The sequence below is a fragment of the Amblyomma americanum genome, chromosome 9 (assembly GCF_052857255.1).
Source record: "Amblyomma americanum isolate KBUSLIRL-KWMA chromosome 9, ASM5285725v1, whole genome shotgun sequence".
In the NCBI taxonomy this organism is placed as follows: Eukaryota; Metazoa; Arthropoda; class Arachnida; order Ixodida; family Ixodidae; genus Amblyomma; species Amblyomma americanum.
Window position 1 is genome coordinate 152,518,141 of NC_135505.1, and position 18,576 is coordinate 152,536,716.

Sequence of the window (18,576 nt, forward strand, 5' to 3'; positions counted from 1 at the left end):
CTGGGACCCCGGGACGTGCGCTTAGCAAACAGAGGGCCTGGGCGCCATTGTTGAATAGCTCCCGCCAGCAAGGTAGAGTTTGGGTCCCTTTCCTAATTTCGGAAAGGATGGCGAGGCCCATCTTCCGTGAACTAAGGGCAGCGATCGGGAGAGGGTGTGGGTCAGAGAAATGCGTGGATTGTGAGCGCAACCCCTTTCGGCTCTTTGTATGGTTTATGTTTATTTCAGTGCAAGCTTGTACATATCGTTCGTTGCCAGTGGAGGTGACGCATATGATTCAGCGATTGGGCAGCTCAAGTTGAACAGTTGTCAGCTACTAGTCACGGAGTGCCTGCCGTCGATTGGTCAACCAACTCGTCCCCAAAATTTTGGAAAGTTGATTTAAGCAGGAGTTTTTGTGCGAAAGCGGTGGTCTAGTAGGAGGGAGGACAAACTTGCGGAGGTCTCCGGCTTAATGTGTAACCCGCTGTTGGAATTTATTTTCATTGCGCTTTTACCTGAGTGGCACGAAAAAGACATTAGAGTCGTCCTAGAATGCATCACGGACGAGTCTAGGGTCTTTTTGCTGTCACCGAAGTAAAAGCGCGGCGAAAATAAATTGAAACAGCGGAGCGTGTTGGCGCCCGGTTGTTCGCGTTTCTTACCATCGAGGTAGTACAGTCTTAAGGGTAAATTGTCATCTGCGCATTGCAACATGTCGCTGAGTCACGAACACAGCGACATCATCACCAACAGCTCCAACTGGGCAAGATTCTAAAGAAAGAGCAAGAGACCACGCGCACTGTTTCCAAAACGAAGAGCTGACTGTACAAAATCAACTGCAGCAAAGAACAAGTTCGGGCTAGTTGTTGCAGGTTCATAACGGTAGAAAATAGCGCAAACTGGGCACGACACAAACGAAAGACTAAAAGACCACACGCCTTGGTTTCAGAAAGAAGAGCCGATTGTACAAGAAATTAGCTGTAGAAAGCAGAACTTGGTGTTAGTTGGTTTCGGTTGGTTTATGAGATTTAACGTGCCAAAGCGAATCTGGTTGTGAGGTACGTCGTAGTGGAGTTGTTCAGATAACTTCGACCTCTTGTACTTCTTTAACGTGCACTAACATCGTGCGGTATACACTGCCCTCTAGCATTTCGCCTCCATCGAAATGCGACCGCAGCGGCCGGGACAGAACGTGCGTCTTTGGGGTCAGCAGCCGAACACCACCTTGCCGCAGCGGTAGCATTGAGCTATTTGGAGCAGATTCATAACGGTGAAAAGCAGCGCAGGTTTCCGCTTCGGATTTGTGTCTTGTTCAATTCGCACTGCTTTTTGTCATTGTGGAATTGCAAAAGAGCTACAACTGGGGCTAGTTGGAAATGCATTCTTGGAGGTATTGGTGAGCGCTACCAAAATACGCGCTTTGTCCTGTGTGTTCGTCCCTTTCCGTATTTTGGTAGCGCTCACCAACACCTCCAAGGGTGGAATTGCAAGCATATATCTCACTGTCCCTCCCTAACCAACATAAATCCTAAACAAAAGTTTGTCCTCATGTGAAGACACCAAGGCCGAATGGGTTAATACAGGCACCTCTAAATCCTTAATCTAATCCGAATGGGGGATTCAAAAGCCGGAAGACCAAGTTTATGACTAAAACTTTTTTTAGCGCTTACACGTGTTTACAAACACTGGAAATATTTTGAGAGCACAGCATCAAAATGCAAATAAGAGAGCTTACAAGGACGTCTCAAATTTAGGCATTGAAATTTCTACCGACAAAGAATTTAAGTTCCAAATGGATGCGTTCCGAAATGGCACAGCGTCTTATTAAAGGGGGCTATTAAAAAAATTGCTAAGTAGACCTATGTAGGTCAGAGACTAATTTTCAATTTTTTTTTTATCTTTTTCAGATGTTAAGTGTTCTTCATATGCTCTTGAAAAAATTCAGCAGCCGTAGCTTAGCCCCTGGGCGCGCAAATATTTAAAGTCACAAATGCTGTTCCTAGAATTAAGCTGTCAATACTTTGGTATAGAGAACTTCAGTTGAAGCACTTTGACCCGAAAAGCAAGCTCTGTAAATATAGCTATTTGCTCAACACCCGGAGCTGTGAAGAAGATGGGCTATCATTTTATCTCATTACGTCTATTATGAGTGGATCACGCCGTCTGGTAAGGGAGGCTCTGCAAACATGGCAGTTTGACCTATGCCACCGGGCGACTAGCTTCAAGGCCATAAAGCGACCAAACCTACATAGACCTGCAAAAAACACCGATTCCTGTCTGACACTTCAGCAAGATTAATTAACTCCATTGAAAGCACAAAGTGTCAGGTGTTGCCACCGAAGAAAAGCGCGAAAAATACGGCGGCAAGCAGAGTCTATGGCGAGGGAGCATATGTGTGGAGAATGAGAAAGTGGCGCCAATTACAGTATCCTTCCGGAGCAGGCAACACGGAACCTGTTATTTCGTTGAACCTGCAAGACATTCCAGCGCTCGTCGTTCATGGTTTTAACTATATCGCTGGTCACGTTGCAGCTGAGCCTTACGGCATTACCAGGGGTCAATTTATCGCCAGGGTGTTGCGCAGGTTTCCCCAGCAGGCGAAGAGCAATTGATAAAGATAATTAAAGATAATCGTTTGAAGGGAAAGGAGGGTGCGGATCTATTTATATGTTTCTTCACGTTTTCTTTGTGCGTGGTGCGGTGCTGTAAACTTATGGTTCGACTTGGGCATCTCATAAAAAGGTTTCCAGCAGACATTAGAGTAATTAAATTGCTTTAATAAATTTACACTATCTAAACTAGTTCTCTCGATAATTTGTGGCGTATTTCTTTGCTTTTCTGGGCTGGTGATTTGGTATTGTAATGAATTACTTTGGAGCAATAATCTCAATGCAGAAGTAATTAATTACTACTCGCTAAATTGCTTTTGCTGAGCATTCAGTCCATGCTCCTCCTTGTTCCGCCATACTCTGGCCTCGCGTTTGCGGGGATGAGCGTCTGCAAAGCAAGAAAAACGCAATAGCCAGCAATAAATAGCCAACGCTCCAGCGAAGCGGCGCACGGGGACGAGAGACGATGTGCGCGCGGGCATCAGCGTTGCCTTGGTGTACATACGACTGCTACGCATCTTGCAGCACCGCGTACGGTCGCACACACCGAGGCACCGCAAGGCCACGACCATGACATGCCGTGCTGCACCTTCCCACAGACGCACTGCGAGTGCGAGTACTTCCCTCTAGACTGCTTCATGTACATGGTCAAGTAGCCGCACTGACAGGAAGTCTCAAATGACATTTAACAAAATTGGTTGTGAGTTTGAGGGAAAACTAGATTCTGTGGCAGGATTTGAAACCTTATTTTTAACTCGACGGCAACACAGGCGACAGCGTCACCGCGACATGCTATTTACTTTCGCCAGCGTGTCTCTAAACGAGTCAATTTTGCTGCATTTCTGGTGCATTTACGGGAAGATGAGCGTGAAGAAACAATCTGTGCACTCCCGCTGTTTCCGGGTACGATAAATTTTACGGAATCAATACCGTAGGACCATATTACGCATTGAACGATGAACTTGCGATCGAAGAGTGATGCGAGCAATTATATGAAATTTTGCGATTAAGTTGACCATCTACGTCAGCAAAGCGGCTGCTCGATGTACTAGGGCTACCTCTCTTCAAAGGGAGGCAAAGTTTCCGACGCCCACTTTGAAGCTCAGTGGCGGTGAAAACAAACAAATCTGAAAAATTTGCACGAACCATGCGCAATGCGCCACTTTCTATGCGTCGAAACTAAGAAGTAATTCAAAAGCAATTTTCATTACTTTTGGGGAGTAATTGTAATGTCTACTTTTTGAGCAGTAATTTGTAATATGATTTATTTGCTTGTGCGAAATTTCTAAGAAAGCAATTATTAACGTAATTAAATTACTTAAAAATAATTTTGCCATGTATGGTTTCCAGCTATATTGCTAGGGGATGCTAAGAGGTAGAATTTGTTATGTTGTAAGCTAAAACAAAAAAGCCAGGCTATGACAAGAATTCAGAAGGATATATGAGAGGAGTAAAAATATATAAAAGTGCTTACAAATATTGTGAAAATTGTGTCGGAAAAACTTATAGGAACACTTTATACATGTGTTAAGAAAAATCACTTATGAGCACGCGTATAGACGCTCAGAGCCGTAAAACTTTCGCTGTTAACGCACGAGGGAAGTTCAAATGCCAAAGCGCGCTCCGTATCATTCTGGCTGCGCCTGCATATGCCACGGGGGGTCAAAATTGGCTGAAGGCGCAATTGGGGAGCCTAAGAGAAAACTACATTTTAGAACAGGGCGACTAGAAGATTCCGAGGATATTAAAACCAGAACCAACTAAGAGACGTACATTTTACACGTGCACTACAAAATTGTACGGTGCAAGTTCAAAAACTATTGCACAGTAGGCACGAAATCAGTAAAAAAATCACATAAAATTTTATTTACTAGAGCATGACTACACTAAACATGAATATGCCTGTAAGAGAGGGAGTAGACTGTCTTTTAGTGCACTCCGAGAGTGCGCTAGCTCACTCCCTTTTCTGACCTTTCTGTGTATAGCGTACAAACAATGCACCGCCATTTCCAAAGCCGAGTGACAAACTCCCCAACCTCATTAGGAAAGCGTACATATAAGTAAAATCGAATAAAAAATTTGGGGCCACTTAAGCACTGCCTTAAGGGTATGGCGCGATAGCTTAAATGCTTAATGCCCATATATGCGGAATTAGTCAATCTCTACGTAACATGCATAGATCCAAGGGAGTCCTCATGGCACTCCTGGTGCAGCGGTTAAGCTATGCACCACTGACCTACGATGGCAGGTGCTGTCACAGACGGTGCGGAGTTTGCTCGCAATCCGGTGGACAGCCAGGTTGTGACCGCGCCACAAGGTTACGTGACATAGGTGGCCCACCAGACTCCTTGTTTGATTCTCGAGGGATTTTTAGCTCGCGGTCAAGACACTGACGACACCGGATTTTCTGCCACACGAGCTCCTTGACACTAATCGCGTTAAAAATATCCCCTCAGATTAACACTACCGGGGGGAAAGGAAAAGTATGTGGTACGCTTCTGCCCTCCAAAAAGGCATTACACTTTTAACAAAAACCGTTACTAGTGCAGTGCACCAACTGTCACGGGTTCCGCTACCTGCATGCGCCGACACTACGATGCTAACAACAACCGACTTTGAAACTGCATGGGCGCTGAAAACTAGGGGAGCATGGGACGTGTTTTCTGAAAACGGCTGTTTTGTCCTCCTGACTTTTTACCCAAGTGCAGGATTTTTGGACAGCAAGTTTGGTGGAAATATTGAAGGTCCATTCTTCGGATACGTAGCGAAATCTTTCAAGTTTGCCCATCGCACCCTAAGAGCGTTCAAGACTGGCGTAGAGAACCAGTGGAGAACGTTTTTGACGATAGCAATAACTGTAATAGCAAAAAAGTGCAAACCTGCCGAGGGGAGATCTCCGGTTATATTTATTTTTGTAGTGAACTTTTTCGATGTATGAAAAAAAAAAACATGCGCTCCTAAGGAAGTTCCCATTGAAAAATGCGCTTGTCCAGGATTTCTGGGTATGTTGAAGAGAAAGTCGAGTAGAGAAGCTACGTTGCGCTGAGCGAATTACGCTGGCGTGAAGTGACCGCGGTGACGCGTCAAGCGTGGCCCGCATGGAGCGTTTTTTGCCCGCGAAATCGCGTCGTGCGCCCGACGCCCGCGCCGGCGTCGACCAATTCACTCCCGCATGGTCAGCAGCCGAGCGGCGTTTCTTTGCCCCCCAGTTGTGCTATGCGCGCGCCCCCATCCATACTGAAATCAGACGGATGCGCAGGAAGCGAAGTGAAGCTGCTGGCTCTCGCGCGCAACGCGCGCTCCGGCTTTCACTGGCCCTTTGTCGCTGCCCTCTCCCGTCGGCGGCCGCGGCGTCGACGTTTTTTTCTGTTCCGCCAGAACCCGACGATTTGGCAAACACATCCTCTCCGGCGCCAAAAAAAAGAAAAAAAGGTTCCGATGCCGTCGACGCCGACGAATCGCCCGGAAAAACGCTCCATGCGGGCCACGCATCAGACGATTAACTAGGAGTTGAGTAGAAGTTGACAGCTGTGCGGTGCGGACGCTTGTTTCGGTGCTCTTCGGATTACGCGTGGTGACCGGGACCTGACGGACGGACGACTGCGAGAGCGCCGTGCCTACGACAAATAGATGTTTTCTTTCCTTTATTATTTTGAGAGTATATATTTAGGCTAGCTATATTTAGGCTAGCCCTCCACTACGGCACCTCTCTCTTCCTTTCTTCTTTCACTCCCTCCTTTATCCCTTCCCTTACGGCGCGGTTCAGGTGTCCAACGATATATTAGACAGATACTGCGCCATTTCCTTTCCCCCAAAAACCAATTATTATTATTATTATTAGTGGTAGCGGCGCGGCTAAATGATGCCCTGAATGGTGAAGCTGCAAAAGTAGGGGGAAGATTAGCGGAGGGTGTTGAGGATTTAAGAGCGATAGCACAGCAAGTCCAGATCTTGGTGTGCACAGTGCCGGAGGTGCAAAGGTGGAACGGAGAAGTTGCCAAGGACGTTGTGGGTGTTAATCGAGAGATAAGGAAGTTAAGCCTGGAGAAATGCTTTGAAGTGGCAGACATAAACAGGGAAGTGCATAGAGCATAGTTTGTCAGGGGCTTTACACGAGATGACATCCATTTTAATGGAAGGCTAGGAGCACTGAACGGCTGGCGCCTGGCAGGCCGGGCAGTAGCTTTTTAGGGTGTCCACTGCGGCTCAAGGTGTCGGGGTAGGTAGAAATCAAAGTAACCAGTGTAACTATGGCAGCGCCTGACCCCAGCAAAACGGCCGCTAGGAGGTCCAGGAAGAAAACTGCAAAACAGGAATTTAACACCAGCATCAGGTACATGAACATGCAAGGCGGTAGAAAGAGAGCGAAGTGGTTAGAAATAGAACAGCAGTTAAAGGACGAAGGAACGCGCTATGCGAGACACATCTCAAGGATCTAGAAGATCCACTGTTTATTGATGGCTACGTCCGGGAGGGGAGAAACAGAACAGCAACGGAAAGGAAGGAAGGAAGAGGAGGTATGCTGATACATCAAGGAACGAATTGGCAAAGAATAAAGTCACCTTGCGAAGAACATGTCAAGGTATCAGGTGCAATTGCCGGTAAGAGGACATGGCTAGGAATAGTTTATTTAGGGACAGGGGACAAATGCAGGCAAGAAAACAGGGATCTAGTTGAGTGTTTCAATTATGATATAAAGCAGTTTGGAGAAGGTGCCGATATTATTCTGCTGGGTGACACGAGTCACATTGAGGATCTGGATGGATACACAGATTATAACGGGAAGTTGATTCTAGACATCTGTGAGCGACTCAGCCTAGTTATTGTAAATAGAGAAACTAAGTGTGAGGGACAAATCACGTGGAAATCCCAAACGACCATTGACTACTGCTTAATGTCGCAGGAGCTGTAAAGCAAGCTCGTAATAATGGAAATAGACGAAGAGGAGAAGCACAGCCTCGGAAGTGATCATAAGCGTATCAGTCTACAGTGGGGAGCCCTGCTCAAAAGAGAAATGTAGGGAAGTCAAAAAGAGTACGCAAAATTAAATAATGAACAAATAGCGCTAATAGCGGCCGGCATAGAGGATGCAATAGAGAAGCATCCCATGGAAAAGTGGAATTATAATCAGTAAGAACTGTTCATTAGTACAAAAATAAAAGAAGTAAAAGGAGTAAACCGCTGGAGAGGAAAGAGGAAGCCACGAAGTAAGTGGAATAAGGAAATTAGAGAGGCCACCGAACAACAACGGTTGGCATCACGGGAACACAGAGAGGCATAGAGAGCGCAGTTATCTGAAGAGGAAATAGGCCAAAAATGAAAATTTTATCGACAAAAGAAACACGAAGTGCAGGTCCTCATCCAGGCTAAAATAAAGCACTCCTCTGATCGTAGGCTGGATGAAGTTCGCAATACAACTAAAGGGGGGCCAAGGGAATTCAGGAACCATATAAGCTGGCTGGGCAAAGCGAATAACAGAAAGCAGGGACAGATTCACGATGCCGAGGGAAAATGTTTAGAGGGAGCTGACGCTGTGAACTACATTTCATCAGTTATAGCTGAGTCATTTAGGAAAGACGATAGGGTAATCGCCCCAAATGAGGGAGTAACCCAGCACAGCACAACAGAAGACAGCCAATCTTAACTGGAAAAAAGGCGGAAGCAAATGTTCCAAAATGCACGTCCGCAGGGATAGACGAAATTCTAATAAAGCTAATTACTGAACTTGGCCCAAGAGGCACGGAAACGCTGATAAAAGCATTGCAGGCAGTCATAACAAATAAGCAAATTCCGCACAGCTGGAAACCGAGTGAAATGAATTTGGTTTATAAAGGGAAAGGCGATAAGACGAACATAAAATCTTTCCAACCGATTACGATAACATCAGTTATAAACAGGGTGGCGATGCAGGCGGTGAAAATAAAAGTGCAGTCATGGGTAGAAAGTAATCGAATACTCGGAGAACTCAGAACGAGTTCAGAAGTGGTAGGCGCTTAGATGTTTTCCTGTTCGTGCTTAAACATAGGGCATTGTGGGGGCGCTACAGGTATGAAGTACTGAGAGGTATTTGGAAAGGAATAATGGTGCCGGGGCTTACTTTCGAAAATGCGGTTCTATGCTCAAGGGCAGAAGTTCATTCGAGATTAGAAGTAAATCAGAGAGCTGTTGGAAGATTAGCACTAGGTGCCCACGGGGAAACCACAAACGAGGCAGTACAGGGGGATATGGGCTGGGCATCGTTCGAAGCACGGGAAGCTCAGAGTAAAATACTATACGAAGAACACCTGAGGAAATTGGCCGATAACAGGTGGGCAGCAAAGATATTTAAATACGTATACAGAAAGAGCGTTGACTCACACTGACGGAAAAAAACTAGGAAGCTAACCAGTAAGTATGCCAGACACGCGAACGGAGAAAGAGCATTAAACGACAGGTTAAAAACGCGGAAGGTAAAAATTAGATAGATTCAATGGAAAAGAAGCATAGTGTAGAACTATATCGATACTAGAAAAGTCAGATCAGGAAGGAAGTGTTTTATGACAACTCACGAGGCAGTGTCCTACTCTTCGAAGCTAGGTCAGGGTGTCTGAGAAAGCGCAGCTATAAAGGCAAATTTAACGAAGATGACGCATGTGCTGTGTGTGGTAAACCTGTAGAAACAATAGAACACCTCATACTAAAATGTGATGGTATCCATCCCGATGTCGATGCAGGCACAGTCTCTCTTCTTGAGGCCCTATGGTTTAGAGATAACAATAGTCATGTAAATAAATCTGCAGTGGAAATTGGCAAAAAGCGATTGGAAGATTGGTGGCTGAAAAGCAGAGGTGTGACATAACGTTAAAAGTGTAGCAGGACATATTTAAAGAAAATGGCGAATTTTAATAACTTAAAACACAGTTAAATAAAAATAAAGGGGAAAAGAAGCTGAGCATGGTGGCAACTACCATCACCACGTTTCAAAGGGGACGCTCCTACCTTCGATCCATTCATCCATATTGTGAGTATTGTTATGTGAATAAGTGGATAGTTTTTCTGGCCTATTTACATGCTGTATTAAAATTGCCTCTCAATTTCATTTTTTAACGTAATATTCGACTGCACTGTCGTTGAAATTCCTGCCGCTACTTCTGCGTCTCCGACTGTTGCGCAAAACACATTTGCCACAAGGAATCCTCGCACGCCGCATTTTAAGCAGAGCGTATACAGACCTCGCCACTGGATACCATCACTTTTAATTCATTATGGTTTGTATCTATTTAAGATGATATCGCACCCCAACAGGGGGAGTCAAAAGCCTACGTAGCAGGAACACACTGCAGTGCGGGCCGAGAGCGAGGCACATCTCCACAGACGCAGTCGACGTGCCTTGAATTCGGGAGGCTGCGTACGTGTGCCTGCCGTGCGCCCCACGCACGAAACGACACCACCTGCGAGAAGCAAAATGGCGGCCGTTTATTCCTTTCTTGTGTTACTTTTAATGGGCAGTGCAGGTGCAAGCGCTGTCAGAGCGTTGCCACAACGTCTCGTAACGGTTCCTTGCCCTCAAGGGCGGCACTTTTGATTCTATTGACTTTTGATCCCTCCTTGTCGTTTCGCCCTGAGAGCCGACAGACGGTGAAGGGAAAGAACTGATTTCTAATGCTCTTCCCATTTGTCGCGTACAGCCGTGTACACTGCAGTCACCACTAGCGGTGAAGTAACAAACAGGCATGCTTCTGTTCCGTCCAACGCTTAAAGTGGTGTCTCCTATGCCTATTCTCATTAGGTATGTTTATTTTTATTGCGCGCCACCACTGCCAAAGAAGAATATACAGCAGGGTGGAATCGTTCCAGCAACAGTTCGCACAGGTAATTTCTCTTAGCGCGTAAAGGCATCATTTTTTACTGAAACAAACAACATCACGCGTAATTGTCCATGAAGCGCGCTGCAAGATGTTTCGTACAATGCGGCATTTTAGGCTTCGCTTTCTTTAAGAAGGCTCCGCTGGTAAGACTCGTGTGAATTAAAAGCTCTTTATAAACAAGCAAGACAGATTCAAGCAAATGGAGAATTACCACAGTAAAATGCAGAGAGTAAAATTTTCATCATTTATTTTTGTACACAGGAACGCTTCTGCAGGAATGCTTGCTGCAGGCGCACATTCAAATAATTGTTCGGTATTCGGTAATTCACGCACTAAACGTTGCGGTCCTCATCAGTTTTTTCAACACCGTATTCTTCTCGTTATCATAATGATCATCGTCATCAGGAGAAGGGCCCCTCACATTGAATTCCTATTATGCTTGTCTTGCTCCAGCAGCAGCAAAGCTGACAGAAAATTCTGAGCGTGGCAAAGAAACTCAGGTGATCTAAATTAATTCCAAGTCCTTCGCTTCCATCGTATCCCATGCGTCACTCTGGGACGTTAAGCAGAACAATTTAAACTGCCGCCGCGGTGGCTGAGTGGTTATGGCGCTCGGCTGCTGGCCCGAAAGACGCGGGTTCGATCCCGGCCACGGCGGTCGAATTTCGATGGAGGCGAAATTTTAGAGGCCCGTGAACTGTGCGATGACAGTGCACGTTAAAGAACCCCAGGTGGTCGAAATTTCCGGAGACGTTCACTACGGCGTCCCTCACAGCCTGAGTCGCTTTGGGACGTTAAACCCCCAGAAATCAAATGTTCCATGATTTTGCATCTCACACTTGTTAAAGAGATGGAGCGGTAGTTATAAGGGGTGATTCTTTGTTACCTGATATGAAGACCGGAACAGCTTTCCTCACCTTCCAATCGCTGGGTATGCTACCTGTGGAAAGTGATTGTGCAAAAAGTTATAATAGACACGTCGGAAGCATGGCGAGTATTTTTGAGGAACTTGGGGGTGATTTCATCAGCACCTGCAGAAGATGGTATCTTAATATTTTCAATAATACATATAAAGCCGTGCACAGAAAACATGATTGAAGGCATATGCAAACTCGTGTTGGCAGTTGCGGTAGAAAGTTGCATATTAGTTTTGTGTGTGAAGACGGATGAGAAAGCGGTGTTAAAAATATTTGCACATTAAATACCACTGGTCATCTCGCCAAGTGGGTTAGCTAGTGTGATGACCGGAGCCTGTTGAGGTATTAGCACTTTCCAGAACTTCCTCGGGTTATTTGTTAGGATCTTGGGCAGGTCAGTTTGGAAAAATGCGCATTTGTCATTACGGATAGATTGCAGGTATGTGGATTCGGCTGCGCAATATTTATTCCAGGCGCATGCGCTCGGGTTGCGTTTTGCTGCACGGAAAAGTATCTGCTTTTTGTTTTCCGGTGTTTTCAAGAGCTTTGAAAACCATGGTTTGTTGTGACTGGCACGAAATGTGATGGTGGGAATTAACTTCGTGGTGAGTTCGGCAATTTTAGTTTTGAAAGTAGGCCAGTTTTCCTGAAGTGATCGATCAACAAAACCCGTATCAAAGTTTGGAAAGAACGCCGTCAAGTGATTATTAATTTCTTCCTAACTCCCTCTGTCATAAAGGCAAATTGTTTTATGGAATGTTTGGCGCGATTACGGGATGACGGTGAAAGTAGCGTGTAAAACTTTGTGGTCGCTAATTTCGCGGAGGTAAGTAAGCGATGATAAACTTTCTGGGTGATTAGTTAGAATAAGGTCCAAGATGGAGGATTCATGTGTGACGCGTGTGGGTTCAGTTACTAACTGGGTCATATTGAAAGTTCAGTTCAGTTCAGTTTTATTCCTTAAAGGCCCCCATTTCAGGGCGTGTTACATAAGGGGTGGGATTACATTTGTAGTGAGGAAAACAAACAGCGATGGTAATTTAACATTGAAGGTGATCTGGTACGCTTTCTTGAAAAGCAGATGTTGAAGCGATGGCGACGATGTCATGGGGTAGGCCGTTCCAGTCCGTGGCTGCTCGAAGAAATAACGAAGCTGAAAACGTAGTAGTGCGTGATAGTGGGCGGGCAACTTGAAGGGGATGACTCGTGCGGTGAGATATGCGTGATGCGGCGGCGATATACGGTGCTTGATTGAGAGAAGAATAAAAGAATTTGTGATAAAGGGTGAGGCTAGCAATGCGACGACGAAAAGAGAGGGGTGGCAGTCCCGGATGTAGCTTTCAAGGATGAGACACTGACGTCATATGAGTATGAGGAATGAATGAATCGGGCAGCACGATTCTGCACAGTTTCCAATGCGGTGATTAGATATGCTTGTTGTGGGCTCCAGATGGGGGAGGCATATTCTAATTTGGGTCTTATAAGTGATTTATACGCGAGCAATTTAACATTTGGTGGGGCAAGACGAAGGTGACGTTTTAGAAAACCGAGTGTTTTGTTTGATGCTGAAATGATGTTACCAATATGAACCTGCCATGATAGATTAGAAGAGAGGGTGACTCCTAGATATTTATATGATTGTACTTGCTCAATCTGTGTGTTAGAAATTGAATAATGAAAGAGATATGGATTGTGACGACGAGTGAAGGACATGAGTTTACATTTAGTAGGATTGAGGGACATTAGCCAGTTATCACACCAATTTAGTACGTTGTTAAGCTCTGTCTGAAGAGTGTATTGATCGTGACAGTTATTAATGGTGCGGTAAATAACACAATCATCTGCGAGAAATCGAATACTACAGGAAACATGCAGGGGCAAGTCGTTAATATATATTAGGAATAGGAGGGGACCGAGGACAGAACCTTGTGGGACCCCTGAAGTAACCGGGAGAGATGTAGACAGATGGCCGTTAAGATAGACTGACTGAGAACGGTTAGTTAGGAATTCTTCAATCCATTTGAGAGTATTAGGGGGTAGGTTCAGCTTTGAGAGTTTTAGTAATAGCCGGCGGTGGGGAACCTTGTCAAAAGCTTTGGCGAAATCAAGAAAGAGGGTGTCTGTCTGCATATTACGGTCTAGATTAGTGTGCAAGTCGTGAAGGAAAAGTGCTAGTTGGGTTTCGCAAGAGAGGCCCTTACGAAACCCATGTTGTGAGGGGTGAAAGAAATGGTTTCGGTCCAAGAAGTTCACGATTTGTGAGTAGATGACATGTTCCATGATTTTACAAGGCACACTAGTCAATGAAATGGGGCGGTAATTCAAGGGCGAGTCTCTGTTACCTGATTTGTAGACTGGAACGACCTTCCCCGTTTTCCAATCAAGAGGCAAAATTCCTGAGGAGAGTGACTGTGAGAAAATGAGACATAAATATGATGCACAAATTGATTCCACGTTTTTCAATAGTTTTGAATTAATCAGGTCCATACCAGCTGATGATGAAAGTTTCATATTACGAATTATGGATGAAATGCCTTCTTCGACGAACGTGACTGCCGGCATGGGGGTTTCTAAGTTAAAGGGTGGTAATTGTGAAAGTGCGTTGGGTTCGGTATTGAACACAGATGTGAATGCATGGTTAAATATTTCTGCGCAGTCATGGTCAGTCACTGCTTCATGTGAATCATTCGTCAGTTTAATATCGGGAGGATGTGTTGGGTTTAAAACTTGCCAGAATTGCTTGGGGTTTCTTATAAGTAAGTTTGGTAAGTCATTGTGATAAAATGAGTACTTGGCGTTACGAACAGAAAGTAGGTATGATTTTTCGGCCTCGAAGTATTTTCCCCATGCGGCAGGCGTGTCGTTTCGTTTGGCGGTACGAAACAATCGTTTCTTTTTGTTTTCGAGTCGTTTTAAGTGCTGGGTAAACCATGGTTTATTGCGATTAGTATGAAAGGTAATCCTTGGTACGAACATATTAGTGAGATGGTTTAATTTGTTCTTGAATATCAGCCAGCTTTCATGAATTGAGCGAGTGTGAAATGCGGATACGTATTCAGGAAAAAAGGTGTTAAGTTCTTCAGTTATTGCATTATAGTTACCCTTATCGTAGAGGTGTATCGTTTTATCGGATGTCTGTTTTTGAGTCGAGGTAAATGAGAATAAAGCGTGCATGACTTTGTGATCGCTGATTTCAGGAAGGTAACTGATGGATGATAAATTCTCGGGGCTGCTTGTTTGCTGATTCTGTGTTGCTGATGAGTGTGTTTGCTGATTCTCGTGAGACAAGGGTTGGTTGGGAAATTGAGTGAGGTTAAAATTTAAACAGACATCGATGAAGTTCTTCGCCTCTGCATGACACGTTATTGTGGAACTAGCTATGTTCTGCCAATCAATATCCGGGTAGTTAAAATCACCAAAAAGAAGAATACGGGCATTTGGATATGTGAAAACAAGTTTATGAAGGATGTTGTTCAGATGACGTGGGAAGTCTGGACTAGTCTGGGGGGGCCTGTAGCAAACGCCAAGCAGAATTGTTACGGGGGGAGCGCGACAGATGAGCCATATGGCTTCAATGTCGGATGCGACGTCAACAACAGAGCATGATATGCCTCGATGAATGGCAACGAGAACACCGCCCCCCCGTTTGCCTTTCCGATCGTTTCGATACACTTCGAAGTTGGGTAAATCGGCCAAAATTTCCGCGTCCGTTACGTCACTACTTAGCCAAGTTTCTGTTAGTATTAGTATGTTGCTTCCGGATGACGACATGATGTTTGATATGAGTTCGCGCTTTGGAAGAGGACTATGGATGTTAGTGAATATTATCGAAAACGAGAGAACATTGTGCGGTGGAGCGGGTCGACGATTTGTTAAAGTTTTGTGACGGGGCAATTGCTATGCTATTTCCTTAACGGTTTGGGATGATGCGTCAAATACATAGCGTTTTGAGCCGATGTGCAGGGTTTTGAAGCGCAAAGAGTACTTGTTAGAATTGGCTTTGGCAAACACTAGTAACTATTTACGCGCGTGTCGAACGGTGCGGGAAAAGTCCTCTCCAATACTGTAGTTTGTGTCTTTTAATTTACGGCCATTTGATAACAGTGCGTCTTTGGTTTTATGAGATAGGAATTTTACGATTACGGGACGAGTTCGGTCGGCTGAATGATTTCCGAGGCGATGCGCTCTTTCAATGTCGTTAGGTTCCAAGGTTATATCAAGATTATTGCGGCAAACATCAATGACTAGTTTCTCTGACTCAGCCCACGTTTCAGCGCTAGCAGGGTCAGGGATGCCATAGAAAATGAGGTTATTCCGACGTGATTGGTTTTCCGCGTCATCCAGGCGTGTTTCTAGTTCTTCAATCTTTTTAGCTTGGTTGATTGTGGTTGACTGCATTATTTCAATATCGTTTCTGAGGTGAAGAAGTGTTTGGTAATGCGCTTCGAGATCGGCCATTCGTTTGTCTAGGCTTGCTATGGTTTGATCTGTTGTGTTCAGCTGTGTTGTGAGGCCCTGTATTTCCGTAATCAACAGGGTCTGTCCCGCGTTTAGCTTCTGTAGTTCAGCGAGTACAGCAGCGTTTCCCTCAGGACCAGGGTTAGTCTCAACGTCATCTGATAGCATGAGCAAGGAATGAATTACGTGAGCACACTCAACGGCAATGGCGACACAGCAGTGCGGGCTCGGAAACTGCACCAAAATATAATTACTGGATTTTTTAGCGAAGAGGGCATACGATGTACTACTGACCTGCATCGCAAAGGTAAGCGGATTAGGTGGCTGCGCTGTGGTGCAGTCACCGAGCCCACGAAGCGGTGTCAGCGGGTGAAGCTCTTTTATACATGTTGGCATTGTTGCTGATGTCGATGTGGCCACCCATGGTACTGTGATTTCCGGTGTGTGCAGCTCCTCTGGCGGCACATCCAGTAGGGACGAGCACTCGTCGGGCGGTAGATGGCAGGAGCCCGGGTCATCCCCAGTGTACGGCAGTGCGCACACCGATGACGCCCCCGTAGACAGGCCTGCCAGGGACGGCAGCAGCAGGCTGGCAAATGCGAGGACGGTCGTCTGCATCGCAAAGGTAAGCGGATTAGGTGGCTGCGCTGTGGTGCAGTCAACAAAGTTCGCCATTTCGGTGTTCCCTGTTGGTGTTAGGTTCAGCCAGTCGATGCATGGGTAATTAAAATCACCGAAAAGAAGAATGCGCGCGTTGGGATATTTGCCAGTTATTTGATTTAGACTATCGTTGAACTGCGAAGAAAAGATTGGACTACTGGAGGGGGGTCTGCAACAGACGCCTAGTATGACGATTTGTGGTACAGAACGACAGATTACCCATAGTATTTCAAGCTCCGACTGGATGTTAATAACACATCAAGGTAACAGCTGGTTAGTGGCAATAAGAACACCTCCTCCTCGTGAGCCCTTGCAGTCCTTGCGAGAAACGTTAAAATTCGGAAAATCAGCTATAGCTTCCAGATCGCTGATGTCGTCTGCTAGCCATGTTTCTGTTAGTACGAGTATATTGCTGGCAGATGATGAAACAAGGTTACAAATGTGTTCACGCTTTGGGAGGAAACTACGTATGTTGGTAAAGATAATAGAAAAAGAAAGATTTGGCAGTTTACCGCGAAGGCTTTTACAAGGAAGATTAGTAGCGCGACGATAAGTCGTATGCTATGAGATTTCATGTACTGATTGTGATGACTCGTCGAAGGAGGCATAGCGTTTAGAACCGATGCACAAGGTTTTGTAGCGCAAGGAAAATTTAGTGGTAGTAGTTTTGGAAAACTTTACAAGGTGCTTTCGCGCTTCTCGGACAGGGCGTGAAAAGTCCTCCCCTATATATGCTGCAATCGATGCCTTTTAACTTACGGCAGTTTGAAAGAATCAGCTCCTTTGTTTAAAAAAAATGACAATGGCGCCCGAGACGGTGAGCCCTTTGAATTTCTTTGGGGTCAATGGATAAGTCTAAGTGATCACGGCATAGGCGGAGGACTGTTTCTTTAGATTCGTGGTATGTTTCGGATGCATTCTCATCTTTAATGTTGTAAAAAATTAAATTTTTACGTCGCGAGCGATTTTCGGCGTCATCCAAACTGGCTTCTATACCTCGAGTCATGATACGTTTCAGACTGATTATGATTCATTAGCCATGAATATGCGTATTGTTTGTACAATTCTATACACCTTATGTTATTTCAGTTGTAAAGTGTTGAGTTATGCTATGTTGCAGAAGTGCAGATTCATGCGTCATGACTATAGTTTAGTTATAATAATAATAATTGGTTTTTTGGGGAAGGAAATGGCGCAGTATCTGTCTCATATATCGTTGGACACCTGAACCTCGCCGTAAGGGAAGGGAGGAGGGAGTGAAAGAAGAAAGAGGTGCCGTAGTGGAGGGCTCCGGAATAATTTCGACCACCTGGGGATTTTAACGTGCACTGACAACGCACAGCACACGGGCGCCTTACCGTTTTTCCTCCATAAAAACGCAGCCGCCGCGGTCGGGTTCGAACGCGGGAACTCCGGATCAGTAGTCGAGCGCCCTTTAGTTATAGTGCCAGTACGCAGAAGGTACTATCAAGCTAAACTGGATCCAGGACCGCTGAGCTGCTATGCTGAAAAAGGTTTGTGGCCAAAGTCGACTCCTAGAACCTTGCATAAATGAAAATCTTGATTAACCGGCGTATTTTCAAGGGTGTTTTAATCTGGGCAAGGGTAATGCTTCCTTCTATTTCTATATATACACCCATATAACATTTTTAATTTACTAAGATTATTAACCTGCAATCATTTAAAAATAAACATGGAACATCATGACAACAATATGACATATGCTATCCAAAAACATTAGCTGTCTAAGGCGAGAATTTGGGCCTGTTGGTCTCCCATGAAAACAGCTAGCTCACGAAACGGTACGAGAGAAGGATACACCACGAGCGCTACAAACAACAAACGCTTTATTGCAACGAGGCAATGAATAGAAAGGTTGCACACGCATCAACAAACAGAAAACAAAGAACCGCAACCGCGGCAGTCAAATGGTACCAGCTATCTAAGAAGGCTATCTCTTTAGCCAGCAACCTAACAGAAGCAGCACTAGCACAATCTGCGCCTCGTTTGCTGATTGCGATGGCTTCTATAATCTGCCGCGTGAGTTGTGTCCTGAGCTTCGTCAAGATTTTGCAGTGACGCTGGTCTGGCTCACACGCGCCT

At 45.2% G+C, this 18,576-nt stretch overlaps 1 pseudogene; it reads right to left on the reverse strand.

Moving 5' to 3' along the window:
- Positions 1-15,252: 15,252 nt before the first annotated feature.
- Positions 15,253-16,209, reverse strand: LOC144103219 (uncharacterized; annotated as a pseudogene).
- Positions 16,210-18,576: the final 2,367 nt, after the last annotated feature.